Raw genomic sequence first — 22,287 nt, forward strand, 5'->3', positions numbered from 1 at the left:
TCTGCCTGCCAATGCAGGGGACACAGGTTCAAGCACTGCTCTGGGAAGATCCCACATGCCGCAGAGCGACTAGGCCCGTGAGCTGCAACTACTGAGCCTGCGCGTCTGGAGCCTGTGCTCTGCAACGAGAGAGGCCGCGATAATGAGAGGCCCGCGCTTGCCGCAACTAGAGAAAGCCCTCGCACAGAAACGAAGACCCAACACAGCCAAAAATAAATAATAAATAAATTAAAAAGAATAATAATAACAAAAATTTAAAAATAAAAGTTTACCCCAACATCAAACTTTGGGAAATTTGTACACAAAATGACCCACTGCATTCCCCTCCCCACCTCTGACAATTATACCTTACTTTTTAAACTCTCTTGAGCATTGAATAGATTTTATTCTCAAAAGGACAGAAAAAATCTGTCTGGTGAGATCATGACCAAAATATCGCACAGCTTCTTTACAGATTTGCAAGTTTTCTCTAGATGCTTTATATCATTCTTCAGCTAATCATCTTAAGAGGTATATGGAGTCCCCTAGTGGACTAGTTCAGAAGAACAGAGCGCTAAATCATTTACATGCCACTTCAGGGTGAATCCTCAAGCAAAAATCAAATCTGCAAGATTATCATTTCGACACTGAGATAAGTATTTAGGGGTTTTCATAAGTACCTGAAGCATAACCAATCAAGTATTGCTGATTGTCCCGTCGAAAAGTGAATAAAAACTAACCACCCTTATATACTGGCATCTAAAGAAGGCTGCAAAGAAACCTGCCATTGTAAAGTGTTTATTTAGTGGATAGGAACACCGTGGAATCCGGGGTATCACAGTTCTGTTGATTGCTCTGAGGGCTTGTACAGATAAGTTGCCTCTTCCATTAAGCTCCTTAACTGGCAATATGGGAATATTGCAAAGACAGATGCACAGAATAGTAAATACTTGTTCTAATAAAGACTCAGTAATAGGTCTTCCTTCTGAGGTTGCTTTATGTTTCAGAACACAGTGAAATATAACTCAGGCAGGGGTTTATATGGAATAATTTGAGTTTTTATGAAGTCAGCTCCATATATTCTGCTCAGGTCAATTGAATCTTTAGAACAAAGAGTAGAGGGTAACTGACTTAATAGTTGGTTTGTAGAGGCTAGTAGGTGCACAAAGATGCACACCTCACTTGTTTATATTATGCTTGGAGAATCAACTGATCACTTATATCTCCTACAAAAATAAATATAATTTCTGAAAAGTAGATGTATAGTGCATTCAGTTTTATTGCAAGGGAAGAAGACTTCACATTCTACGGTCATACCAAGTAATTAATTCTCCCCTACATTGAAACTCACAGTGGGAGATTTTGTGTAGTTACCAAGGAAGATATATTGGTGCCTTTACCATCTTTTGAGTATACTGCATCCATTTTTTATAAGTGGACTAAGTAGGATTTAAGTAAACTCTAAGCAAATAAGTTATTGCAGAAGTCATTCTAGTAAAGTCATATATTTGCATTCATATTAACATACTGTGGGGTCAGCAAACTATGGCCTTTGGGAAAATCCAGCCTGCTTAATTTTTTTGTGTAGACTGTATGCCAAAAATCATTTTTACATTTTCAAATGGTTGGAAAAAGTCAAAAGAAGAATAATATTTTTTGATGTATGAAAATTCTATGAAATTCAGATTTCAGGATCAATAAAGTTTTTATTGGAATACAGCCACGTTAATTTGTTTATGTATTATATATGGCTGCTTTCACCCTATGACAGCAGAGTTAAGTAGCTGTAATAAAGACAATATGAACCATAAAGCCTGAAATGTTTATTCTTTAGCCTTTTAGAGAAAAGTTTGCCAGTGCCTGTATTAAAGTAACCCAGGACCCTAACTCCTATATATTATACTTTTTTTTAGTTTGATATAATTATTATTATTTGGAATACAATCTATATACTAAACAAAGAACAACGTGTATATTACAATAAAAATGGAAAATCCAAGATACCGATCTTCCAGTAATTTATTACATTGAATAGGGTATGTTCCTTGGGATCAGATTAGCATATGCCACCAACCAACTGTGTGTCATTGAGCAAATATAGTAATTATTTTACACTGCAATAAATAATAAGTAAAACATTGGATTGAACCAAATGAGTGATTACTAAATAACTGTATTCAGCAAAATTAGGAAAAGGCATATAGATTATTTCAAAATACAATTTTCATTCAATTTGGTATAATCTTCCTTTTTCATCTGAGACTCTGTTGTTCTTAACTATGGTGTTAAAAATATTTCTTTTTGGGCTTCCCTGGTGGCGCAGTGGTTGAGAGTCCGCCTGCTGATGCAGGGGACACGGGTTCGTGCCCAGGTCCAGGAAGATCCCACATGCTGTGGAGCAGCTGGGCCCGTGAGCCATGGCCGCTGAGCCTGCGCATCCGGAGCCTGTGCTCCGCAACGGGAGAGGCCACAACAGTGAGAGGCCCACGTACCGGAAAAAAAAAAAAAAAAAAAAAAAAATTTCTTTTCGTTCTATGAAGATAGCATAACAGCATATAGAATTTTACTTTGTGTTTTTAAATTTTTCTTAATTTCCAAAAGTCAGCTTAAAACCATGGCAACCCAATCACACCCATATATACACACATACACAGAAATATATTCATATGTGAATAGTCATACATATATACACATGTGCATTTATGTGTCAAATATTTTAAATTCTTTAAACCATTTGGCTAGATGACTTCAATGTCTTCTCCATCTGTAAATAATTCTACACTTTATACGTACAGTCTGTGTAAGTTTTGAGAAAATATTCTATTCCTGATAGAATATTAGGGAAAATTTAAGTGACTAGTGCAATATTGGCCATTTATTGCTATAATAGTTATTCAACTGGTCTACTTCTAAAATATTGACTTATGTCGTATGAGTAGAATCATATATCCTACTCCTACCCTGTTCCAAGAAAAAAATTCTACCAAGGTTTCAAAATTCATTGTGATTTATAGCTTGTGTCCACAGAAGTATTTTGAGTGAAGTCTTCTCTAAAACAAACACCTCGTGAATTGACTTGCCATATTACATGTCAGAACAAATGACCAGCTGCTCTCAGAAAATAGGGCAATTCCCATCACAACCTCTACTCTCAAGTTTTTTATCTTTATGGGCAATTCAAAAAACGTGACTTAGGAATTATATCTATTCTTTTCTGACAGTATATGCCCAATTACTTACATATCTAACTTGTATCTATTGAGCTCTGAATTTCCTTTCTCCTCAGAAACCTTTGAAGAATTCTCTAAAACTATATGTGTGTGTGGTGTGTGTGTGTGTGTGTGTATTTCTGAAAGGTAAAAAAAATGAAAACCCTAGGGAGCTTATGTGTACGAGAGTAATTCTGACATGTTCTATCCATTTGTACCAATAAAATCCCATAAACTGGTTTATTTCATTATGACGTCTTTTATAAGCTTTTCAGTGAGTTTGATTTTAGTTCTACCCATGACTGATGTATAAAATGATGTGAATTATAAACATCACAAAGAAAAACCCATTATTAAAGAGCAGATATTAAAAAAATAAAAACATATCTCATCAATTTACCTCAGATGTTATTAATAGACAGATGAAAAATAGTTTTATCAAAGTACAATTAAGAATCTTTAAAGAATAATGAATAATGGGTAAAATACTAAGAGAATGAAAAGGAGGAAATGCTATCTTATTGTTTTTTCTTTTTTTTTTTTACTGGAGTATAATTGCTTTACAATGTTGTATTATTTTCTGCTGTAGAACAAAGTGAATCAGCTATATGTATACATATATCCCCTCCTTCCCACCACTCTCCTACCATCCCACCATTCTAGGTCATCACAGAGCACCAAGCTGAGCTCCCTGTGCTATACAGCAGCTTCCCACTAGCTATCTATTTTACACATGGTAGTGTACATAGGTCAATGCTACTTCTAGATTTCTTAGCTTCAAAATAATGTAAGACAAATAGTATATTATGGAAACAAAGTTTCTTAAATTACTTAGGAAAAGAAGAGCTGACTTCTAACTAGTAACATTATTTCAATAAGTTAAATTCCTGTAAGACAATCTTCTTTCTCTCCTTTAATGAGGTTACGTGACACTACCTATATAAGGGATCTAAAATAGTTAAATTCATGGAAGCAGAGAAGAGAACAGTGATTTACAGGGCCTGGAGGGAGAAAAAATGGGGAAGTTATAGTCAAAGTGTACAAAGTTTCAGTTATGCAAGCTGTGTAAGTCCTACAATTCTACCATACAACATAGAGCCTATAGTTAATGATTCTGTATTATATACTTAAAAAATTGCTAAGAGGGCAAATCTTAAGTGTACTTATCACATAAAAAATAAAGAGGGCCGGAGCAAACTTTTGGAAGTGATGATATAGATTGACATAGATTAACACAGTTATGACATAGATTGTGATGAGGATTTTATGGGTGCATACTTATCTCTAAATTCATCAAGTTGTGTACATTAAATATGTGCAGCTTTGTGTGTGTCAATTATACATCCATACAGTGGTTTAAAAAGAGACTGGTGGCAATCTATTACATATTCACAGTTTTGAAAGTACCCATGGTATTCATAGTACTTCATTTCCTGGGCGAAAGATATTACAGAGCAAGAGTTGCAGTGTTCTTTATGGTCTTTTTCCATGATACCACCTCCTACTGTTAGTCCTCTAGTTCTAGAAAATATGCATTCAATCTTCTGTTCCATGCAGAGTTGTACGTGCTTATTTTAAATCATGAAGAACAAGGAATACACTGAAGGTGGCTTGAAGGTGCTCAAAGATAAGTTAGATAGATAAGACTTTAAAAAAATAAAAGGACTTCTAATATAATAAAGCTTAAGTTAAAATTTCAAAAATGAATAAAACCTTGCCACAGGAAGTGGCTGATAGATCAGAAGAGAAACAGATGGCTCTGCCTGAGAGTCAGTGAAGGTTTTGTGGTGCAAGCCCTGAACTAAAGTGCTCCTTCAAAAAGGTTAAATTTAAAGCAGCGAAAGATGGAAATGGTAGAGTGAGGGATGAAGTCACCTATATCCTTGCTTAAGTGAAGTACAAGAGTGACAGATTTATAATTCCCATGGGAATGAAATCAGAAGAAATGGTCTAAAGAGTTGACTATGAAGATTTTTTGACTATAGAGATCACTAACCTTAAATTCATTAATATTTTCCACTTTTTGCCCATAGGTATGTCTTGAAAATCATCTTTTATAATCTTTCCAAAATTATTTAAGTGTAGATACATCATAACTTTCAATTTTTTAGAATCAGGGAACATTGTGTACAATTTATCTTGTAAATGATTGTTAATAATGCTTACATTCTGTATCCCTTGCTAGCCACAGTTTTTACTACGTTTTCCTCGCATTTTATACTTGTCTTACAGAAGTGCTTTAAAAATCTGAATGCACTCTGCTTTCTCCCATTTGCTCTAATATGCACATGCTCCTTCTGTTGCAGGAATGCCTTTTACCCATGCACTGTACTTCCTGGCTAATTTCTCATCCTGCAAGATTTGGTCCATTCACCATGTTCACAGGGATGCTTCCCCTGGTCATCCACTAATCAGAGTTTGGTTCTTTTCCTATGCAACCACTTCTCATGTTTCCTACTTTCAAAACGCTTAATCAAGTCTTCTAAAATTTTGGTTTATTTGTCTATTTTTGTATAGATTATAAACTATCTCAGAGTTTCTAACCACAGGAACCACAGTTTCTAAATATTTTCATCTTTTGCAATAATATCACACCTGGAAGGGTATAGCTAATTAATGAACACTTGTTAAATGAATAAAAGAATGACTGAACACACATGAACACAACACACACTCATACCCAACTACATACCTAAACAGGAAATGCCCAAAGCCGTGTTCGGAGTAGCATGACCCTAAAAGTGCCTAGCTGTATGATCTCTTTTTTAATGTCAATGTCATATGAGATAAATCTGATTCTGAATGTTGGATATGAAATGATGAATGATAAAGCACACCTCTGAACTCGTGCAGCCAGAGGGGATGCTCAATGATGCTATACATGAAGGAGAAAGCATCTATATTCCTGCATAGGAAAAGAAACCATTTTCAGCTCAACATGAAAGTTACTTTCACCAAAAGGAGCAAATTATAGTACCACTTTTGCTGCAAAAGAGTGTGACAGGATGCAAAACACAGAGGCAGAACACAGAATTATCAAGTCAGGGAACACAGAGTACTTAAATTGGAGAGAATTAAGACAAAGCTACAGAGCACCACAGAGAGAGGCCAGACATGTGACTCTTATTAACTCATGAACTAATGGATGACCTTTTTAAAAACACATTTAAAGGACAAAGGATGATTATTTCAGGTGAACCTGAAAAATAAAAATTCAGAATATCTTCATTTAAATAAGCCAAAGATGGAAATGATTAGGCAGAGAAAAAAAGATGGCAACAATTTAATCACTCAAGACCAGTGCCCCAGCAAGATGGGCTATTTTGTGGAGTAGTGCAAATGATTCTAAAATTCATCTTAGGAGGAAAAAACATGAGAATAATCAGAGATTTTTTGGAAGAAAAAAAAAATCTGCAAAAGGAAAACAGTGCACTATGTGTTATTTCAAAAGGGTGATATTGACACATAAAGAGAAAGATTAATGGAATAGAATAAGATCAATATTTATATAATTTTAATATATTAAAAGAGTAGAATTTAAGTCATTAATGTAATTTCTAATTAAATGATGATAGACTAAAGCTGTTTAATTCTGCTCTATTCCCTGAAATACACACATATACACACACACATACATTAATTCTACTCTATTCCCTGAAACCCACACATACAGACACACACACACACATACACACAACCATTCCTTCATTTAACTAATATCCTCTAAATCATTTACACAGAAGCACTCCCTTTTAGAAACTGTCATCTTTCTCTATGACATCATATCAGCTCTGGGTGTATGTTTATACCAAACCTTTGTGTTGTCATTATTGTTATAGTTGTTGTATTGTTATTCTTTATTTTATAATCTTTCTCGCTCACCCGTTTTCTTCAAGGTAAGTTCAGGGGGTCAGTTTTTGTTAAGTTCTTTCTCTCTTTGAGATGCGGATTTACCTTAATTTTCAGTATTTTTTAGGTGAGTAGAAAATAGTCTTAAAGCCTGGAACTCCTTTGGATTCTTACTTTTCCCATGTAATGTGAATATGATGAGGATTTCCTCTACCAGTTGTATTAGAGGCAGCATTTGAGGTTACAGGATCGTCCCTGTCAAGGCAAGCAAAGAGAGAATATGGGAGGGGAGGGAGAGAGAGAAAGAAGGAGAAGAAGAAGAAGAAAAGGGGAAGAAGAAGAGGAAGAGGAAGAAAAAGAGATTCAAGGAATTGATTTATATGATTTTGGGGGCTAACAAGTCCAAAATTTGCAGGTCAGGGAGGCAGGCCAGAAGTCCAGAGAAGAGCTGATGCTGCACCTTGAGTGCAAAGGCAGTGTGGAGACAATATTCCCTCTTTCTTGGGGTCCTTCAGTCTTTTTCTCTGTGGCCTTCAAATTGTCGGATGAAGCCCATACACATTATGGAGGATAACCAGCTTTATTCAAAGTTTACAGATTTAAATGTTAATCTCATCTGAAAAATACCTTCATAGCAATTTCTAGACTGGCATTTCTGGGTGGTATTCACTCTCCTTGATATCCTGTAACTTAAATGCTATAATATAACATTAACAATACTTAAGTATTATTACATAAAGTCAACATATGTTTTATAATAAGGGATAAGAGAAGGAAGAAAACAAAGATTTTACACACAAACACACATACACACAAACATCGATAACAAAATATTGAAGAAATACTCATGACAATTACAGTCCTCATTTCTGTAATTGGTCATGTGGTTATAACTAACATATATATATAACTACCCGCTTCCACTACCCATTCCATTTTCTCTTTGCCCTCAGCAAACGTCTCAGCTGGTTGAGATTCCTTACCTGGTTGAGTGATCATAACCTTCATTCCTGAAGGCTCTGTGCCATTGGTAGTCCTGGCTTAATTGGGTTGTTAGATTTTTACATTGGTTTTAATCTTAGGGCATGGTAATATTAAAAGACACCCCAAGAGATCTTTTACATTTCAGACACAGTCTTCATATCTCCATTGTGGAGTACCAGTCCAATTATCCCTTAGTGATTTGGATCAGTCATCTCAGCCAAAAAGTAACACCCTTCTTTGCCTATTAATTCAGAGGCACAATAAGCCCAAAGTGGCCAAGGCAGTCTTAACTGCCAGTTCGATGGAATCAGCATTGTATCGCCTGCTGGAACCAGTTTTCCCTTTGCAACTAAGACTTTTAGGCCAACAGAGCATAAGTTCACAGGGACAGGAAGCAAAAATTTTGGTAGTGGATCACTAGATATAATAGGGAGTGGTAGCATTCCTATTTCTACCCCTTGATTTGTGGATCTGTGAATCCTGGCTGTGGGAGAAATAGCACCATACATTGGACACTGATTGAGACCATATACAGCTTCCGGGAGAAACTTGCCCCAAGCCCTGCAAAATATTGCCACCTAGCTGGTGCTGTGTAACTGAGTCTTCCAAAGGCCATTCCACTATTTAATCAGACCAGCTGCTTCAGGATAGTGGGAGACATAGTAAGATCGGTGAATTCCATAAGCATGGGCCCATATCAATAAATTCGGCCTGATGTAAATTTATGTGCTTTCCATCATGAGCCCACATCTGTAATATCCATTCCCACAAATATTCTCCAGATTTCTGCTCTAAATGTTGAAAAAATCATGTAGTTCTTTTGTAGTGTAGCACACCTCCTCATCAGTTACACTTTGTACCTCACCTTTAATGGCCTTCTGAGACTTGAGTCTAGTTATAGGTCTGAAAGCAAAAAGAAGCAAGGAAGAGTTTATATTGTAGCTTCAGTTGAAAGGCAGTCTGGAGACTAAATTTCCTTTTTCTGGGGGGACCTCAGACTTTTTCTCTTAAGGCCTTCTGGTGGATTGGGTGAGGCCTATCCACCTTATTGAAGGGAATCTACTTTCCTCAAAATCTGCTTTATTTAAATGTTAATCTCACTTAAGAAATATGTTCACAGCAACATCTAGACTGGTATTTGACCAAATATCTGGGTACCGTGAACAAGCCAAGTTGATACATAAAATTAACTATCCCAATGATCATTATTCTTCATTTCTCTGTCCCTTTTCTTTTTCCCCAAACGACAAGCAAAAAGTGATATGCAAAAGCCACCCCTGCCCCACTTAGCCTTCTTTCATGGTGCCTGCAAGGGCACAATATTTGAAACAGACCATATCTGCACTCTGCCAGCAGCTCACAATTCTCCTTTCTTTTTGGCTATAACTGAATAATTGAGTTGCCTTTTGCATTCATTACCAAGAGCCTTAATAACAAGTCATAGCAGGCTGCCTTCATGTCCCCAGCCATCTATTGGAAATTACTTCTTTCACCTCTTGGGATACTTTGGGCTGACCTGCTGATGTTTTAGAGGATTCATAGGACTATGGTCAGTTCTTAATTGAAAAATACTTAACTTGTTAGTTTTGAAAGATCTAAAATCCTTATGAATAATGGTGATTTGTTACACAAAGAAAAGCTTCAGACATTTCCTAAGGCTGTAAACTGTGTTAATTACCTGTTAAGATATCAACAGATGACCCAAACTGACAAACCTCAGCAGGGGTTCCAAATCATTGTTTCCCTCAATGAAACAATGAAACATGAATGGTTGGTCAAGTCTCACAAGAAAAGTGTTGGAAGTTTTTACAATTTCTCTGGTGTGTCAAAGGCAATAAAACAAAACGGATGACACAATAGAAATGTTTTTATCATTTTAGCTCATCCTTTATGTAATAAATGCCTAAAATTTACAGGTTTCTTTTTTAGATGCTTTCAAATACGTAACCTCATTTAATCCTCAGAGAAAGTTTATGAGTTGATCCGTATTGCCATTTCAAAGGTGAATCCATCCTTTAAGAAGTTAAGAAAGCAGTTCAATATCATAGGTATCCTATGTAACAGACCATTCACTGATATATTTCCTATATCCTTTTCTGGATCATGTATTCTCTCTTTATCTGTATCTAGTCTGAGATGCTGAAATTTTTCTATTTTAGTTGTGGTATTCTTATTTCTTTGATTTCTGTTTGAAAGAATTTGAAATCTTCCTTGTTCAAATTTGTATGCCTTTGCTTCATTTCTAGAAACCTTTTAAAATATTTGAAATTCTGTTTTTTATCATAGTGTTATTTCTTGATTTTGATCATTATTCTTGTGAACTTTGGACTTACTAATGGTAACATTATCCTTTGTATTTTCTATTTTAATGTGAAATGTTCATTTTAGTGGATGTTTATATGTAGAAATCGTTTGAATAGTTTGACATCAGATAAAAATTCCTCTTGAAAAATATTTATCTTTGCTTGTACTAGGTTCCTGCAAACACTATATGAGTTAGAATTTTAAATTGCATTTGTAGATTGCATCTATTTAGGTTACCCAAGTAGTTTGTATTAGGGCTATAAACCTGCCTTGGAGCCTGAGCAAGATTGCAAAAACCTCAGGAAAAAAAATTAATTTTTGCTTTTCCTGTCTGTGCAGAGCCAAATTTTCAGAAAGGATCTTCTCTCATCAAGGCAATGACAGAGCTATTGTTAGTTTTCTATCCAGAGTCTTTTTTTTTTTTAATTTCCTACTGTGTCATACATGGATTAAACGTGTATTTTTGGTTTTATATAAGCATTTTTGATTATTAAAAGTAGAAGTTTCAGTGTATCCAACTGGTTATGTTAAGATATATGTTCTATCTTTAAGCATGGTTTTTAATTTATAATAGTTTCCCTCTTTCTAGGACTACTACTCTATTGGATATGTTTCTATTTTACTGAAATATTGTTAGCTTGTGAATTCTCTTGTTTTGAATTCATATTGCCAGAGAATTTTCTATATGATTAAGCATTTCAAAAAAACACATCTTTTGGTTATTTGTATTTGTTTATATTATATAGTTCCGTTCATCGCTGTTTTCATTATTTGCTTCCTGAATTGCTGAAATGCTGAAAAACATTGTGTTCAGACTAAGCCTGCAGTTCAGATGAAACATGATGATGAAATCAATCTGAGGAGCTAGGAAATGAACAGAATTTAATCATCTGAAAGATCTCCTAGACTGTATAGAGCGGGAGTTGGGATTTTAATAGTTGATAGGAAAATATGAGGACTGAGGTCAGGGTGAGGCATGAGGGAGTTTTACATATGATGCCTCTTTTATTTCTCACAAATCTGTGCATGTTCAATAGTGAATATTTCCATTTTTCAGGAAAGAATAGTGAGGTTCAGAATGATTAAGTAGTTCCAAACTTTCATAATTTGTAAATCATAGATAACTGGAGTCAAGATTTTTTGCTTTGTTTTTTGTTATTTTAATTGCAATATCTTTTTGGTTTTCTACTTCTTATCCCTCTCTTGAGGTGGAAAGGAGGAAGTACACAGGAAAGAGGCAGGGTGAGCGTGTTATGCCAGGTCACTCAGGGGACCAAAGAAGTAAGAAGTGTTGGGTAAAAATAGGAGAAATGCAAATTAAAGCAAAAATGAGATATCACTATACCAATCTGAATGGCCAAAATCTGGAACACTGTCAATACCCAAAGCTGGTGAGGATGGGGAGCCATAGGAAATCTCATATATTGCTGGTGAAAAATGTAAAATGGTGCAGCTATTTTGGAAGATGGTTTGGTGACTTCTTACAAAAGTAAGCATCATCTTTAGTGTTTGACTCCTTAGTATTTACCAAAAGGAGTTGAAAATTTATGTGTACCCAAAACCCTGAATATGGAAGTTTATGTCAGCTTTATTCATAATTGCCAAAACTTGGAAGCAATCAAGATATCCTTCAGTAGGTAAATGGATAAACTATGTGATCAACTATGGTACATCTAGACAATGGGATATTATTCAGCAGTAAAAATAAATGAGCTCTCAGACAATACAAAGACATAGAGAAACCTTTAGTACATATTAGTAAGTGAAAGAAGCCAATCTGAAAAGGCTACATTCTGTGATTCCCAACTATATGACATTGTGGAAAGGCAAAACCTCAGAGGCAGTAAGAAGATCAGTGATTTCCAGGGATTGGAGGGGAGGAAAAGCGGGATGAACAAGTGGAGCACAGAGGATTTTCAGGGCAGTGAAAATACTTTGTATGATACCCTAATGATAAATACTTTTCATTATACACTTGTCCAAACCCATAGAACACACAATACCAAGAGTGAAACCTAATGTAAACTATGGACTTTGGGTGATGATGATATGTCAGTGTAGGTTCATCAGCTTTGACAAACGTACCCTCTGGTAGGGGATGTTGATAATGAGGGAGCAGTAGGGGAAATATGCGAAATCTCTGTACCTTTCACTCAGTTTTTCTTTGAACCTTAAATTGCTCAAAAAAGGATCTTTAAAAAAGTATGGTAGAGGTGTTTTAGACAGAAAATAAATATGATAATGATAATAATAAGAAATGTTTTCTTCTTAGTTTTGTGATCATTCGCTTTTCATCAGTTGCTAAATTTGCAGCAGTTTATAATTTCTTATTCTCTATATAATAAGCAGATTTTCTAAAATGGCCCCCAAAGATGTTCCAACCTATCCCTATAACCTGTCAATATAATGAAGTATCGCTCCTGTAATTGTGTTATCTTATGGGGAACAATCAACCTTAAAATGGGGAGATTATTTGGATGTGCCTGATGTAATCACATGAGCCCTTAACAGCAGAGTCTTTTCAGGAGGTGAAGTCATTTAGTCTTACAAAGAAACTGAATTTGGCCTGAATAAGCTTAAAGGAGGATTATTCCCAAGAGCCTCCAAAAGAAACATAGTCTTGCCAATGTCTTGATTGGGTCCTTTTGAGAGGCTGAGAAAGAATCTAGCCATTCCCAGAATCCTGACCCACAGAAACCCATAGAATAAGTTGTTTTAATTGTTATATTTCTGGTTATTTGTTATGCAATAATAGTCTTTTTATTCTTAATTGTATATATTTTTTCTTAAATAAAGTTCCCCAGATTATAGTGTTCAGAGTGCAGAAAACACTTCTTAGAAGGAGAACAGAGGAAAATGTGTTTGGCTACTAAGAAAGGACTTCCTAGAAAAGGATACCTGATATAAAACTAAGCTATTCCTTCAGTAAATGGAGGAATGCAACACTCCAGGAAGAGAGACGTGAGAAGAAAGGTCTTCAGAGGCATGTCCAACCTGGTGTGAGAGATTTTGTCACACGGACCCTGACCGTGTTCTTTACCAGACTTACGTGATGTTACCTTTCCTCCCTCACCTGAAGCAAACACGTTTTTATGCTCATGTTTGCTTGTTTTTGCTTTATGCAATAGATTAGATGAATACATAATGTTCTAGTCAACTCCACTGTCATAAAAAACACCATAGGCTGGTGGCTTAAACAACAAAGGTTTATTTTCTCACGGTTTTGAAGGCTGGAAGTGTGAGGTCAGGGTGCCAGTATGGTCAGGTTCTGGTAGAAAGCTTTCTTCCTGGCTTGCAGATGGCAGACTTCTTACTGTGTGCTCACATGGCGTTTTCTTGGTACATTCGCAGAGAGAGAGGGATTTCTCCGTCTTCCTCTTCTTATAATGCTACTAATCTTATTAAATTAGAACCCTACCTTTATAACCTTATCTAACTTTATTTCCTAAAAGTTCTATATCCAAATATAGTTAAATTGAGGGTTAGGGCTTCAACATGTGAACTTGGGGGCAGAGGGACACAATTCAGTCCATAGCAGATACATGACAGGTAGCTGGATAGGTAGATAGATAGATACATAAATACACAATAAGTAAATAGGTAGATAGATAGAAAAATAGCAGTGTATTAACAGAAATGACAAGAACCAATCTCAAAAAGTCCAAGAAAAAGAAATTAAGAATCACTTATAAAAGTGATTTTGTGAAAAACTGAAAAAAAATCACTTATTGTTCCCCCAGAAAAAAAATAAAATAAAAGGAAAAAGAAAATAAAAGGAAAAAAAAGAAAAAAGGAAATAGAAGTGCTGGATTCCAGCAGATCTGGCCAGAATGCAGCTGAGTAACTACACTTAGTGAGCTCCTCCCTCTTGGCCTCTCTGGGCCAGTTCCACCCGTATGTCATATAATCGCTCATAGATCCCATGCAGGATGCCTGAGATTTAATTTAATTTGTCTTGGGAGTAATAATATGTTTCCATTGTATTGGCCTGGGTATCATGGTTCCCATAACCACACTGCCTTGCATCCCAGTTGCAAGTTACATGGGATTTGGGATTTTCACAACAGAACTTCCAAACTTAAAGTTCTTTCATGACTTTTTAATCTCCTCCAGTCCATTCCCACAATCTCATGTGCCAACTAACATCCAATTATATTAGGCTGAAGTATATCAAATTTCTGATGTTCAGTGGTATCTGACTTACAAAAAGGGAAATTACATCTGGTTCAGCCTAACACCCATGAACACCCTGAATGTGGTGTGCATGTAGATACTATGTTGGAAGTGATTTAATGCGCATCATTTTAAATATGCACAGTGTTAACATTTACTTTTCCCAAGCTCAGTGGTTTCCTGCAGAGACAAGCTTACCTGGCTTTCTAATCCCTGCCTCACCGCTGCTGTGGTACTGCAGGTCTTATCCTCACACCTTTATGGACGGCTGTGATAAATGTCATTGTGTCCTCCCTGCTCCATTTCTTACTTTCTCTCATTCCATTTCATTCATCTTTGTAAAATTGTTTCTGGGCCTGCTATTTTCATGCTTAAACATTTTAAAGACATTTTTATACCTACAGAATAAAGTCTAATAGCTTTACAGCATCATTCTATAGCCCTTACAAAGTAGCCAGTATATTGTTCCCATATATTTTCCACCTTCTCTCTCTCCCCCAGCAATTCTCTCTCTCCAACAATTCTGCCACATCCAGTTAATACCACTAAAGTCTTACTAGTTTTCAAGTATTACTGAAAACTCTTACACCTCTACTCTTTCTCAAATAATGTTTACTGTGCTTGGAACAAACACTCCATTCTTTTCCAACTAGTAAAAAACTTATCTTTTAATATTTAGCTCAATGTCATTTCATCTCCCATTTTACTCCTGAAAGGAATATCTTCTACCCCAGCACAATCAGAAGGAAGAATTCCCTCTTCTGTCTGTCTTTAAAACTTCCCCGTATATCTATCACTTATTACATTGTGTTATAGTTATTGCACAGATACCTCTTTCCTTTGCTGGATTGTGATTCTTTAGTGCGGGATTAACATACCAAAATCCCAAGCATAGAACTGAATTTGAAATGGGATTTCCATTAAGATGTATTAAATGCAATTAAATCAATTGGGATTTGCAATAAAAATATTGAAGTAGGTCTTCCCTGGTGGTGCAGTGGTTAAGAATCTGCCTGCCAATGCAGGGGACACAGGTTTGAGCCCTGGTCCGGGAAGATCACACATGCCGCGGAGCAACTAAGTCTGTGCACCACGACTACTGAGCCTGCACTCTGGAGCCCGTGAGACACAACTACTGAGTCCGCACACCTAAAGCCCATGCTCCACAACAAAACAAGCCACCACAATGAGAAGCCCCCACACCACAATGAAGAGTAGACCCCACTCGCTGCAACTAGAGAAAGCCCACGTGCAGTAACAAAGACCGAATGCAGCCAAAAATAAATAATAAATAAAATAAAAATATTGACGTATATCTGTGCCTGTTTTATTTGGAGAACTGTAGCTATCATCTATGGAATGATCTTAGTATCATGACTCCTTATTGGGATTTTCTGACTCTATGAAGTTGCAGTTTAGGGAATTGTTTGGAAACATTGAAAACCGTGGCCTCTAGGTTTGGCCTCACACAATCCTTCTCGTCTTGGAATTGGGACATAGAGTTCAAAACTGGGAATTCACTTGAGAACAAATTTGTAGTTTTAGGTAAAGTTGATCAAGTCACGGATTTCAGAATCATATAGGAATATCTCCACAAGGAAAATCTGAAATTTTACTTGGTAACATGGCTTCTTTGCTCCCTGGTCTGCAGCACAGATTTCTTTTCAAGACCTAGCCTAAATCTTTCTTGCTAAAACTCTAACTTATTCCTTCAGTTAACAGAAAAGTTCACTGCTCATTGTTCCGTAAGCAATATTTCCTCTCCTTGAAGATTAGGGGTCTATTCAACTTCTCCCTTTCAAACTGTAAGGAACTTAGATCTTCTGTCTTTCTCCCACAGGGAAAATTCCCTGACTTTTCATCACCAGACTTGTTCCTCTGTGGCTTCTTGCTCAGATTCCCATAACCACCTTCTCGTCAGGGTCTCTGCTTATCCAGTAGCTACCCATGGTCTGCCCTATCGTTTTTATTCCCATGTGACACAGATAGCAGTCAACTACGCAAGAATCTGTATTCCTGCAGGTTTCTACAAGGAAGCAAAAGAATTTTCTCTGGCACAGTGAACACTATAGATTTTATAGATTTGATCAAATCCACAGCATTTCTGCAGATAGGCCTGTAGATAAACCGTGTGTCACATACACTGGGAGCCTCATAATAGGAAAACACAGTGGCTTTCGGTGATACTTCATTTCTCCTTCCTAAAACCATGGACCTTTCTCTAAATATTTCATTTCTTTTTAGGAAAAATGCAGAGGTATTGTTAAACATAATTCTTCTAAAAGTTTAGACTCTGTGGCTTGTCAACAGAACAGATAGACACAGCTCCAGTGGGTCCTGCATATGAAATCACTAGTAGGATAATCCTACAGGAGGCTAACTTCTATGCTTCAATGATAAAACACTTCAGTAATAGTTTTCTGCAGAGGTATATTTTACAATCCAATGAGCTAACATTCTAACCCACTGAGCTTAAACAAGATGAAGTAAAAACATAAAATGTTCTTGTTCTGCAGAGCTGGGCGTGGCAATTTCTTTTGACTTTTTGGGAAAAACATTAAATTTCAAGTGGCTCTTCTCATGTGGTTGGGTAAAAATAATTTATAAATAAATATTCATTAATAGCTATGTGCTATTAAAAGGCTGTCTAAGTTATTTTTTCCCCTCATGGCCTGAGAAGATTTTATCTAAAATCTTAAGCAGGATAAATTAATGTTCTGTTCATCCTTTCTGTTGTCTTCACTTGTATATTAATTAGCATAATCTTCTAACGTTTAGCAAGATAAAACTTGAACACTGGGGAGATACATTTGGAAAAGAAACACAAAAGCTAGTGAGAATCCTACCTCACAGTCAGCCTTCTCTCTTCATTAGTTTTAATCAAAGGAGGTTTGACTGTAAACACATCATCAATTTATATTTACATGTAATGCTTCCTCATTAGCAACAAGTGAGAGGCTGAGGATATGGGTGTTACTCTGTCCTTCCTAAATTGTGGTATCTTGGAGTAAAATAGAAACTGAGAAATCTGAAGATGTATCAGAACAAAATTATTTAATACTTGGGTCACAAAGGCCAGGAGAGTGGGCCTTGTGACACAACACAGGCTGTCCATCTTCTCAGAGGTTGTACTAGACTTATTACATTCATAGATATATGAGGCTGCTGTTACATGTCAAGCATTGGACATCAAACTGATGTAGAATTTGCCTTCTAGAAGCATTGTCTAGTAGGGAAATATGAACATTAATTAAATAAATATGCAATGAATTAGAACCTGTGAGAATTATTTAAAACCACAAAAGTAACAGTAGCAACAAATTTAATCTGGGAAGGTTTTCCTGCAATAATGCTTACTCTAAAAATCCAGCAAGTTAAAGACAAAAGGTGATATTTTTTGTTTTGTTTGTTTATTGGTTTATTTGATAAACAGTTATTTTAAAATAGTGTTCTCTATTAATAAGATAAATTGAGTTTTTAAATCTTTTTCCATAGAAAATATTTGCCAAAGAAGATAACTTTTAAGGACAATCATTTCTAAGAATTACATCAACTTTAATAACTGCAAAGTAACTTTTTGATGATATTGTTTTATAGATTCCAAAACTCTTCCTATGACAGTAAAGGTTTGCCATAAGAATGTAAGTACACACAAACACACAATTCCCATTTATCAACAAAAAAATTTCTGTCTAAATATATCTTAGAACACAAAGAAAGAGGCAGAGATGCAATCCCAGAGGGCCAGTCATGAAATAGGTTTAGAACCAAAAGCATATCTGTTATTCCAGTCTATACTGAAATGACTCAATGCTGTCATCTTAATGGGAGATATTAAGATTAATACTCCTAGATAACAAAATATGTAAACTTAATTCTTTTTTTTTTTTTTTTTTTTTTTTTTTTTTTACACCTTAATTCTTTTTTTTTTTTCCCCCAAGAAGATGTTGGGGGTAGGAGTTTATTAATTTATTAATTTATTTTTGCTGTGTTGGATCTTTGTTTCTGTGCAAGGGCTTTCTCTAGTTGTGGCAAGCAGGGGCCACTCTTCATCGTGGTGCGTGGGCCTCTCACTATTGCGGCCTCTCTTGCGGAGCACAGGCTCCGGACGCGCAGGCTCAGCGCCATGGCTCATGGGTCCAGCCGCTCTGCGGCATGTGGGATCTTCCTGGACCAGGGCTCAAACCCGTGTCCCCTGCATTAGCAGGCAGATTCTCAACCACTGCGCCACCAGGGAAGCCCCTTAATTCTTAATCTGTACTAAATTATAGGTTCAAAGTTGTTATTAGAAAAAGAGAAAACTATTTCTCAATATATTTAATAAAGCTCAGATAACATGCTAAGTCTGCTTTTGCTATTCTGAAAATAGCTCTTTTGAGATTCCAGGAGTCCCTCTGTGACCCTGCACTCCCCCACATCTTCAGTCCTCTTAATTTGTCCCATTTCTCATTTTCACCACTTCTGTTTTTCCTTTCTTCTTTCTTTTTCAATTTTGCTCATATAACATGCCCTTCCTTTTATTATAAATGATATAATTTATCTCCTAAAGATAAATCCCTCAAGGAGTTGAAACTAACAAGCACAATAATTCCTTGGTGCTTAAGAAAGAAACTTCCTTCTATTGCTTTATGTTTTCAAGTACATTTTTGATATGTTATAGAATTTCATTTATTTCTCCTTACTGCTTTATTCAGACCATCAAGTGTATTGCTGGTTTTCAAATTTTAAAAGCCCTTTCTTTCCTATTAAAGCACTAGTTCCAGACATTTATTTAATGAAATATAGAGTTATAAATCCTCATAAAATCTTGGATATATGCCTGCTCAATTCTTTGAAAATTCAAAAACCTAATAAATTTTGAAAGTGAGCATAGGAAAGTTTTCTAATACAGCTAAAAGAGTAGTAATTACTCAACAATAGATGACTTTAATCCTTTGGAGCTTTAGAGCTTCAGAGGTTTATTGATACTTTGGCATCAAGTCAAAGCAAAGAGGAATTCCCAGTTCAACAAAATTATATATTCAAAGAAATGGATTATTAAATTGGGCTTCCCTGGTGGCGCAGTTGTTGAGAGTCCGCCTGCCGATGCAGGGGACGTGGGTTCGTGCCCCGGTCCGGGAAGATCCCACATGCCGCAGAGAGGCTGGGCCTGTGAGCCATGGCTGCTGAGCCTGCGCGTCTGGAGCCTGTGCTCCGCAACGGGAGAGGCCACAACAGTGAGAGGCCCACGTACCGCAAAAAAAAAAAAAAACAAACAAAAAACAATATGTGAAATCCTGAAATGTATTTTATTGGGTTTATCAGAATGAAAACAAGAAATAAAGAAAAGGTATAAAGTAGTGGAATTGAATGGAGGATTAAGTAAAGACACTGAGATCTGAGAGATTGGTTTAAATAAATATAATTAGGTAGAAAATAAATTTAGATTCAGACTCTCTTGGGGTGGGGTAGGGCAGCTGTCTCAAGTAGTTGGTTTACTTTGGCCAGGTCCTCTCCATCACCAGTTGCTAATTTACTGTAACCCCAAACCTAACCTTCTCCTTCTCTCGGGAGCTGAGCTGAGTTTGTTCACATTCCTATTATCAGGATCAAAATAGATTCTGGGTGATTCTGAGCTGACAGCTGGCTGGTCCCACTCACAGCCCCTGTACCAGAGTATGATCAACATTTCAAATCCAATCCATCTTTGTTGTATGGGGCTGTTCTGTGCGTGGTAGAATATGTGACAGATCCCTGTCCTCTACCACTAGGTGCCAGTATCTCCCTCTGCCCCACCAGTCACTATAATCAAAAATGTCTCCAGACTTTGGCATATAGTTGCTTATTCCTTTATATTTCTGTGGTTTCAGTTGTAAACTGCTCCTTTTTCATTTCAAATTTTATTGGTTTGAGTCCTCTCCCTTTTTTTTTCTTGATGAGTCTGGCTAAAGGTTTATCTTCTCAAAGAACCAGCTTTTAGTTTCACTGATCTTTGCTATTGTTTTCTTCATTTTGATTTTTATTTCTGCTCTGATCTTTATGATTTCTTTCCTTCTAGTAACTTTAGGTTTTGTTTGTTCTTCTTTCTTTAGTTGCTTTAGGTGTAAGTTTAGGTTGTTTATTGGAGATTTTTCTTGTTTCCTGAAGTAAGATTGTATTGCTATAAACTTCTGTCTTAGAACTGCTTTTGCTACATCCCATGGGTTTTGGATCGTTGGGTTTTCATTGTCATTTATCTCTCTGTATTTTTTGATTTCCTCTTTGATTTCTGCAGTGATCCATTGGTTGTTTAGTAACATACTGTTTAGCCTCCATGTGTTTGTGTTTTTTACAGTTATTTTTTTTTCCTGTAATTAATTTCTAATCTCATAGCATTGTGGTCAGAAAAGATGCCTGATATGATTTCAATTTTCTTAAATTTACCAAGACTTGATTTGTGGCCCAAGATGTGATGTATCATGGAGAATGTTCCATGTGCACGTAGGAAGAAAGTGTATTCTGCTTTCGGATGGAATGTCCTGTAAATATCAATTAAGTCTGTCTGGTCTAATGTGTCATAAGGCTTGTGTTTCCTTATTAATTTTCTGTCTGGATGATCTGTCCATTGGTGTAAGTGAGGTGTTAAAGTCCCCCACTATTATTGTGTTACAGTCGATTTCCCCTTTTATAGCTATTAGCATTTGGCTTATATATTGAGGTGCTCTTATGTTGGGTGCATATATATTTACAATTGTTATATCTTCTTCTTGGATTGATCCCTTGATCATTATGCAGTGTTCAGACTTTGCTAAACATCACAGTAGGGGCAAAATCATCCCATGGTTGAGAACTATTGACTTAGATTGTAGTCACCAGGCAATGACAGTCCCTAAGCTCTCAGTGAGTGGCCCAAGCAGTGCTTTGCCCCATGTTTTTGGAGGAGAATATCCTGAACTTTAGAAGTGGCACTTTGAAATAAGAGACCCTCAAGCTTCTTGTCAGTCTATACCTCCTATATATCTCAAATATAATATATTTAATAATTTGAACAGGGTATTTTACTTATTTGCTTATATATCTGTGGCCTGACCATCAGCTTCTGAATCCAGGGAATGCCCCTTTGCTCCTCTCTGTTTTTTCAGTACTACCTAAGTGCCTGGCAAATATAAGACCCTTGATAAACATTTGCTAAAATATTTTTCAGATTAAAACACTAAATTGAAAAACAACTCCACTGACTTACTAAATTAATTAGCAGGAACGTCATGTGTTCTCCCAAAAGGATAGGATAGCTGATGAATTCTATCATAGGTGAATCTGTCCCTCAAAGAATACTGTGAAAGAATGTGTCCCAGACAGACCTCATCACGTGTAAGTCTACTGTTCCCTGTCTTTTCATATACTTACAGTCAGTGACACACAACTTAGAACAAAATTTTAGTTTGTCTTGTCCTGTTATGTCACAGATTCCCAGTAGTGGGGATTATTTCTACAACCTAATGCTTGCACCGCGATGGAGTCATCACCAAATAGCTCCCTTTGTGTCAAGTACAATGTTAGCAATGTAATAAATGCTTAGTAAAATAAAACCTTATTGATTTGATTGAAAAATTCTTTAGTATACTGTTAAACTCAGTACAGGCTAGATTATACAAAAATCATTCTTTCATATTTTAGGCTAACTTGAATTAGTCTCCCATAGCTCATGTAGTAATTTGAGCTCCAAAGGAACCAAGGACAGATATATTTACTTATTTCAAAGTTTTGTTATTCATTCTTTCATTAATTAACAAAGATTATCTGGTCTTTTACATAACTCATGATCATCAGG

The sequence above is a fragment of the Neophocaena asiaeorientalis genome, unplaced genomic scaffold, assembly GCF_003031525.2.
Source record: "Neophocaena asiaeorientalis asiaeorientalis breed wild unplaced genomic scaffold, Neophocaena_asiaeorientalis_V1.1 scaffold396, whole genome shotgun sequence".
NCBI classification, from domain to species: domain Eukaryota; kingdom Metazoa; phylum Chordata; class Mammalia; order Artiodactyla; family Phocoenidae; genus Neophocaena; species Neophocaena asiaeorientalis.